Raw genomic sequence first — 9,025 nt, forward strand, 5'->3', positions numbered from 1 at the left:
TTTTTCATGTTCAATATCATCAAAATTACTAAAGTGTAATATTCAATAGTATTAAAACTTCAACCAAATATTTTTTTCCATCCTCATGCTCGATAAAAGAGTTGAACCATAAGCTTTCAGACAGTGCATAACTTTGGGGAAATATTACATTCCTTAATTATAAATTTTGTACTTTATTTTATTGTTACATTTTTCAATTTTTTGACCTCAGCCGATTTGCTGGCATAATATTCATCTACACCGACAGGTTTGGGATGAGAAGGTTGGTCAATCTTCCTTTCTCTGACAATCTCTCGTATGTTTCTGATGTTTCTTCGTTGGTAGCACTCGATATCCTCCGCCCAAGTGATGCAAATGGGGATAATACCGACTATAACGCATACAGCATCTGAAGAGGGAGGCTCAGGGAGGCCTCCACACACACCTGAGACCCTACATATCGAACCGATCAACACATGGGCCGGGACCAACAGGAAGGAAGGAAGACGTGATCAGAGAATTTATGCCTCAGAAATTCCCGACGGCATCGACGATACCATACTGATACCCGACCGACTGGGGTGAGAGGCAATCACGCTTACCACTACACCACCGACGCCGCTGCGGCTCCTCTTTGTTTCCAGTGCCATGTCCTAAGCAAAGCAGGAACTCCATACCTCAGTATCGATGACGAGATATTAGCTAGCAGACGGCTCGTCTTGGGCTGCCTAAGTTTGGCATGATTCTCACTATTGCATTCAATGGCTTCTCGAATTTTCGCATACGTAATCAACTTGGCTGTTGAAATTCAGCTGATCGTCAATCATTATGCAGGCCACAGACGGTTTGACCAACATTGACTCCGCCCCAAGTTAGTCAAGCCAATTTATGTCGATGCAACTGTTTGACCGAATGTCAAAGTTTGTTGCAACAACATGATATTTCTTCGGCAACATCCTCTACAAGCTCGTTGTTAGACACTTGCCAGTCCTCGACGATTGCATCTGCTTCTTTATCGTACGGCGTTGGTGGCCAGGACGTTGGGTCGTGCTTCGGGAAGAGACCTTCCACGATCACCTTTAGCTTATCTGTGAACATCTCAGCTGGCGTCGAAGGGCCTTTGATTTTTGCCATAACGAATCGATACCCATTACCTTGTAGCAATTGGGTTTACTAAGCTTCAAGTCTCCCGTTTGAGTGTGGTCCTAGGCTATCTTATGCGAAGACAATTATCAGTATGGATTACTTGTCTGTATTACATCTTGTAGGTATTACAATTTCTAACAAGAGATTTGTCCTTCTTTTAACTATCGGCTACAGGCCCGGATTTGGGGTCAGGATCGAACGTGTTACGCGCGAAGTGCAGGGAAAAAAAAGTGGCGTGACTCGCGAATCGGTTCAGTAATGTGTGATCCTTTGACTGCGACGCTTGCTCCTACGGGGGCGGGTGATGCGGTCAGGATCGAACGTGTTACGCGCGAAGTGCAGTGAAAAAGTGTATAGTATTACGGAAACCCCAGTGCGGCGACGGAGAAAAACTGCTTCACATCCTGGTAAAATCGTTCTTTATTATTGTTTACTTTACTCACTTATTACCAATTCAAACCAAATACGTGCCAGGGTCGAAAATATAATTTTCGATTCGGGAAGTGTAAAAGCATTGCATATATCCATTTGATATCTGGATGTTTTTATGCGGGGCTTACTGTAAATGAAAATGACCTCAGAATGTGTGTGTATTTACTGCCATTCTTGAAATGGGTCGTTGGAATTTCAGTAGAGCTATCACCTTTCATCTCCTGGGCTAAAATTGTCTGCAGATATAAAGATATCGAAGGGTATCATTAAATACATGCATACAATTTTCTTCCATAAAAGCACTGCCGGCCAGTGGGAGGTGGATTGTATCACACACACACACACACACACAGCCGATTTGCTGGCATAAAAGTCACAGAAATTTAAATTTTAGTTCAATTTCAATTAGGGATCATAAAAATATAACACATAAGGTATATTTTGAAATGATAAAAACCATAAAAATCTCAAAAAAGTTTTTGATAGTTTTGGCCGCCCCTTTATATAGAGCCCGACCATTGTGCCTTGATGAAATAAAAGAGATAAATTGAATATTTAACATGCATAAAACAAATTGAAGAAATTCAACCGTTTCTACTATTATTATTATCTATTTGTGGAAAAGAATATTTCCTATGTGTCATCAATGCGAAGGTGATGCTCTTCTTGAATGGTGATTAGTTCATCCTAGCTGAAGTTACTACTGATAAATTTTGTGGAAAAATTACCACAATAATTTTACTGATAAGATTTTGGAAATTCAAAGCACAAAGAATAGTAAATATTCATTTGAATTCGCAAAATTTTCGCAACATATTTTCACATTTGATCGTCAATAAATTTTGGCAGTTTGTTAACTTTTGCAGTTGTTAAAAACCATAATCTTTATAACATTACATTTCGCATTCATACAAACAAACAATGGACCGATGCACGAGTTCACTAATTTGACGTTTAAGCGGTGCCGAATTCACTCGTTACCATGACCACATAAATAACACGGCACCGCTCAAACGTCAAATAGTGAACTCGTGCATTGGTCCATTAATTAGCAATAATGTTTGTTATTATGAGTAAGACCGATACAATTGTTTTTCAAACTTTTTGACGCCCCCCGGCATTCGGATGGTTGTGGAAAGAGGATATTTAAAATTAAGTAAAAATAAATTTTGTATCGACCTAATTATCCAAAATTTGGATTATCGCAGTCCAATTATGTTTAAACTCTTTTTAAATTCAAAGTTTTTAGTCTCTAAAACATTTATTAATAACAAGCGAAGCTGAATACCTGCCAACTTCATTATCAATATCCCATATGGTCTAGTGGCTAGGATATCTGGCTTTCACCCAGAAGGCCCGGGTTCGATTCCCGGTATGGGAAATATTTTAATTGACAGTTCATTTCAGCTAAAATTAGCTTGGAGATTGTCCTACGAATGAAATATTTAAATTACATAAACAAATTGAAGCAATTGATCCGTTTCTATTGCTGTCATCATTATTATTATTATCTATTTGTGGAAACTAGATTTTGACAAAAACTTTGTAACTTTTGGAGTTGGTAAAAAGTTGTTTAAAAACTATAATAAATATAATAGAGTTCATTCACAAATTACATAACGCCAAAATTAGCCATTTTGAACACCCACTCATCTCCTCGCAACGCTTTTTGTTAGAATGTTTTACTAATTTTGTATGAGCTGTAACACCATCAGAACACGCACCCACCCCCTTTTTCGTTATAAAATTTGTGAATGGGTCCATATACACTATATTTTACATTGATATAAACAATCAATCAATTGTCAATAATGTTTGTTATTATGAGTAAGGCCGATACAAATGGTTTGAATGGATGAGGGATAGTTAACAATAAAGTTCAAAATTAAATTTGTATCGGCCAAAATATCGTTGTATCAGCCAAAATATCGTTTATCGGGTTCCAATTATGTTTATGCTCTTTTTAAATTCAAAGTTTTTAGTCGTTTAGACTTTTGTTAACAACCAGCAACGCCGAATACCTGCAAACTTCATTATCGATGTCCCATATGGTCTAGTGGCTAGGATATCTGGCTTTCACCCAGAAGGCCCGGGTTCGATTCCCGGTATGGGAAAAGTTTTTTTTTCTATTGTCATACGGATATATGTATTGGAGTAGAGTAACCAATATATTTTGGACCCCTTGGACCATTTTCCTACAAATTTCCCAGTTTACATCAATAGAAATTAATCCAATTTAATCGGTTAATACATGCAACTATTACACACATAAATTGAAGATGTCAGAAAATTTTGAACTATTAACAAAACTGGTTTTTAAATTTATGGACTCAAAGCGTGGAATGTATTCGGTTTTCCATTGTCAATTGATTGATTAGACTAAGTATGGACAAGCATATTATACAACCAGTATCTGGACTTTGTTGTAAATCGAATATAAATGCCGGGGGTCCAAAATGCATTAGTGTATTCAAAAAAAAAATGAAAAACAGTGCTTCATATTTTATTCATTTTCGACGTATTTTGGATCAAATTTGGCCATGTGAGTATTTTGATCTCAAAGAAAAAGTTTTTCTCTACGTTTTGGCATGGTATTTAAGTTGGTAACGCAGCGCAATTAATTAATTGGCCGGTGTCCAGTTTTTCTACATATTCTGATTCTACGTTTAAAATTGAGTCAGAACCTAAATTTTCATAATTTTTCGTACGCTGAAACTATATTTAAAACAGGTTTGAAGTTGGTATGGAAATCTCATATGAATGACCCCTCGGCAAATTTTACTACGTGACTACCCAAGAAACAATTTTTGCTTTAAGAAAAGTTTCTCAGAACTGTTTTATTAAGCTGTTAGTTGCCTAATGATTGACTTAGTTAATATTAAACTATTATTCAAGCCTTATTCGCCCAAAAATGGAGAATCTATTCAACAACAACAATTTTATTAACGTATTTTAGTGACTCTATGACACTACCCCGAACGCCACTACCCCGAATGCCACTACCCCGAACGCCATTACCCCGAAAGCCATTACCCCGAATGGGTCATTACCCCGAACGCCACTACCCCGAATGGGTCACTACCCCGAACGCCATTACCCCGAATGCATAACATTTTGAGGCATATGCTAGTTAGAGAGTGGGGAGATAATTGTACGATTCCTTATGAGTATTTAACGAGTTAGGCTCAACTATGTATTTTTCAAATATCAGAAGATAAAAAAACAGCTAGTTTTTTAGCAAAATTTTTTGTCATACTAAGTTTTCTTTGGGTTTGACCTTTAATTTTGGTGAGATTCGCACAGCCACATTGCAATGCTCTGAAGAACAGCCTATTCAAAAAGAAGGGTGAATTTATTATGAAAAGGATAACTATAATATGCACAAAATTAGGATGTAGTAAAATCTCTTATTGGAAATCGGTACCTACTTCTTCTACTCATTTGTGTAGGTGTCAGGCTACTAGCATTAAGATCTCCATAAAGATTTTGTTTCGTAAACGATGACGATGAAAGATCACCCTGAGATAGTCACTGCATGTGTTGTTCTATGGAACACGCTTAAAGACCAACCTGATAGACAATCGTTCCGCTATAGCTAGGAAACGTTAATACACTTGTACAGGTTATAAAAAATGGCGGCCTCTGATTGCCACTACAGTAAAAGTTTTCGTTGATTTGTGGAATCATTAGTTTAGAATTTCGATGAGATAACCACAAATATATTTTTTTTGATTCAAAACAATGAAGAAATTATGATGGCAGTAAAGTGGTGAGCAAATCCATAAGAGACCTGTCTGTTTTAATACAAAAAGATAAAATAAGGGAAAATTTCTGATTAGAATTATAGGATTCACTTTAGTGAATGCCTTCAGGATATATTCCTTTAAAAAAGCTGTTCTATGTGGAAATACTAGTGACTAGCTTATCAAACGAATACTTGAAAGAACAGCCTATTTAAGAAAGAAGGGCAAAAATCTGGTGAAATGTTTGCAACCATGACGTGAATGGTCACTGTAACAACGTGATGATATGGCACACCTATATTCAAAAGGAAAATATTTGTTTAGAAACAAAATTGAAATAAGAACACCACCAAGAAGTCCAAATACCGGTGATCACGCAGCTGTTCAGCAAGACCATATCGTCCCCTTAATGCTACAACTAGATAACTCGAAAATCAAAATTTTGGGATGTGTAACTTTGAAAATATGACCGTTTTACAAGGTGATGGTTAATCGCAGAGAAAATGATTGAGAATTAAACTTTAACATGTGTATTTTGAATCACACGCTTATGAGCTGCGGATATTTTGCAGTCCAATTAAGAATAATGTTTTGCCATATTGAAGTCAAAAATTTCAAATTTCGAGTTATCTAGTTGTAGCATCAAGGGGACGATATTGAGGGTTACATGTTCGAATTCTTCCAGTGGCGGATCATATGCATTATACATGTCCTTGGCGTCCCTGGGCATAGAGGCACATATACAAGAATAGTAAATTGACAAGGAATGCTCTCAGTCAATAAAAGGCTTATTTTATAAAAAGCCCATTCACAAATTTCATAACCTTGAAGGAGGCAAAAAATGTTGTGGGTGGTTGTCTTCAAAATGTTACAGCCCATACACAACATGCAGAATTTCCATACAAAATAAGGTATGAGGAGGTGGGTAGGTGTCAAAAATGGCATTTTTTTTTGCGTTATGAAATTTGGGAATGAACCCTTGAACTACGAAAGTACCCACTGAGCTGATGAACAGGCACTGTCTGTCTGAGAGGAAGATAGTTGCCAACAAGATATTTTGAATGAATAACTGACATATAAAAGAAGGGAAAACATATGATGCATATTTTACCGACGAATTTTACGCGCCATTAATTACCAGATTTTATTAGAGACGCATTTTTGCCCGCAAAATAAGATACTGCACTATATCTCATACTATTCGGGGTAATGGCTCATTCGAGGTAGTGGCGTTCGGGGTAATGGCTTTCGGGGTAGTGACCCATTCGGGGTAGTGGCGTTCGGGGTAGTGGCGTTCGGGGTAATGGCGTTCGGGGTAATGGGATGGAGCCATTTTAGTACATGTTTATTCAATGACCTTACCTGGGCTGTTAAACAGTAGTAACATTATAAGTAGACTTTATAATGTTTATTCAACATTTTATCCACCAGGTGTACAGCGAACATCCAGAGATGCTTATTAGGCGTTTGTTTGACAGGATTTCGTAACGTGTTATCTCTAAATTGCCGAAGAAAAGTTGTAGATGCCATTATTACTCATGGTAACAAGTGTACAAAATAGTAGACTTTGTTCAGCATTAGTTCAACAACAACACATGCTGAACACAATCTGTTTAAGCGTTTTGTTCTACTGAATTGGACATCATATTTATTTATAGAATTAATTGTATAAACGTACAAAAAGAGGTTTGTTCAATGTTTCTTCAACATTTATTTTATAATGGAAACAGCAAAAACATTAGTAGTTATTTGCGCACTTCATCAAATACTCATATCTGGATGCCTAGGAATTTGGCACTTCATTATTAAATCAAACATTGTTGGGATGTCGAGACTCGAACTCAGGACCTTCCGATTTACAGGCGCATTCTTCTCCACTGCTCTAACCAAGGTTACATAGAACAGCAGATAAAGAGCAGTATTTAAAGATATAACAAGATAATCTAACAAATTATCGTACATATGTTGTTTAAACATTGTCTAAGTATTTTGCTTGCCTACGGTGTATGTAAACATCTTTGTTGAACATTGCTTGTGAATGGTCTCAAACGTAAGACTTATTCAAGCTATCAGTTTTATTATATTTTAATAACAGATGAATAATCACCTTATCAAAACATACTGTTGAACTAACACTGTACAAAGGCTATTTTTGGAATGACGGTGATCATAAGTAATAAGAACTTCTTCAACTATTCTTCCACGATTTAGTTATTACTCGTTATAAAAACGTTGAACAAGCATTTCTGAATGATCGATAGATAACTGGTGGTTTACTTGTAGAATACACATTGTAGAGTCTATTTACAATGTTATTAATGTTTAATAGCCAAAGTAAAGTCATTGAATAAGCAAGTACAATACTGTGTTAATCAAATGGTTTATTATTGAATAGATTCTCCATTTCTGGGCGAATAAAGCTTGAATAATAGTTTTAATTTCATCAAGACAATTATTAAACAATCAGTAAAACAGCTCTCAGAAACTTTTGTCGAGGAAGTAATTGTTTCTTGGGAAGTTGAACAATACTTGTGATTGAGAATTTCAATCTTAGTCGGTAATAATGGTTACTACCACACTTCCACAAGGTTTGAACAAGGATGCACCTACAACTATGTTTTAGAGCTTTTATATTACTGGTGGTTGAAAAGTTGAATTCAAAGCTTTTCAAAGCAAACATATTTTCACTGCAGTTTTGTCCCATTTAGGTATTGTTGAAAAGTGACGAAACAAGTGTTGCTAAAAATTGTAATAGCTTGTTATTCAATTGTTTGTCGCATATGGAACAACAGAGTCTAGATCTTGAGAAACAGCACATCTTCAATTATTATAGAGAGGCTCTTATACAACTATACTAAATTATCAACCAACGTTGCTTCAACTTTGGTTCTACTTGCTATTAAAATGCCATGAAAGTGAGGAACAAAAGTGCTGCTAACAATATATGCAACATTTGATCATCACTTTGTACAACTTATACTTTTGTTCAACTACCACGGCTGCTGTAAAGCTTAAGTTAAGCAGGCAAGTTTATTAATCGCCTACAATTGTTTCTTGGGGAGCTGTCATTATGAAAATGTCATTGAGTCTACAAATTGAAATCTTCATTAATCATTCATTATGTAAAAACTAAGATATTGAAGCGCAATCGATCAAGCTACGTAAACCTGTGACTTTTCCATCGCTTAACAACCCAATTGGGATAAAAATAAACAAAATCACTTCCTTAGAGGGTGCAAAATACGTTACCCTACATGGTAAGAAAATAAGTGAAAACCGAATTGAGTACAATACCCTGTTCAATTTAAACTAGAATTTGCAGCCTTTGACATATTTCGACCCCAACTGTACACGACACTGAAGACGGTCTCAGAGTTGAGGTACATAAACGCATGTCTGTCAAAAAATATAAATTCTTGTTAGAATTAAACGGTTTAGCACTAAATTCGGATTTCACTCACTTGCAGATAACCCAGACATGCAGGATTTACGTACAACTAAATCACCTTTTAGGCTATGCGATGCTTAATGCAAACCAATCTGAATCTTGTGCAACCTAATTGACAAAGTTAGTTTGACTGCTGCTACGGATTGATCCGACTTATTCTGTGCGTGTATACGGAATGACACAAAATGCATTGATGAACTCAGAAAAAAGTGCGTTTCGTCAGAAACCTCCTCAAAGAAACAATTTCATCCACCGTGTTGTGCTGGTGTAATTAAAT

General features: G+C 36.3%; 2 non-coding genes across 2 annotated transcripts; both read left to right on the top strand.

Moving 5' to 3' along the window:
• Nucleotides 1-2,866: 2,866 nt before the first annotated feature.
• Trnae-uuc lies at nt 2,867-2,938 on the top strand. The gene has a single exon. It is a non-coding gene; the product is annotated as a tRNA-Glu (tRNA).
• Nucleotides 2,939-3,599: 661 nt separating this feature from the next.
• Trnae-uuc lies at nt 3,600-3,671 on the top strand. The gene has a single exon. It is a non-coding gene; the product is annotated as a tRNA-Glu (tRNA).
• Nucleotides 3,672-9,025: the final 5,354 nt, after the last annotated feature.

Source organism: Aedes aegypti, chromosome 3, assembly GCF_002204515.2.
Source record: "Aedes aegypti strain LVP_AGWG chromosome 3, AaegL5.0 Primary Assembly, whole genome shotgun sequence".
NCBI lineage: Eukaryota > Metazoa > Arthropoda > Insecta > Diptera > Culicidae > Aedes > Aedes aegypti.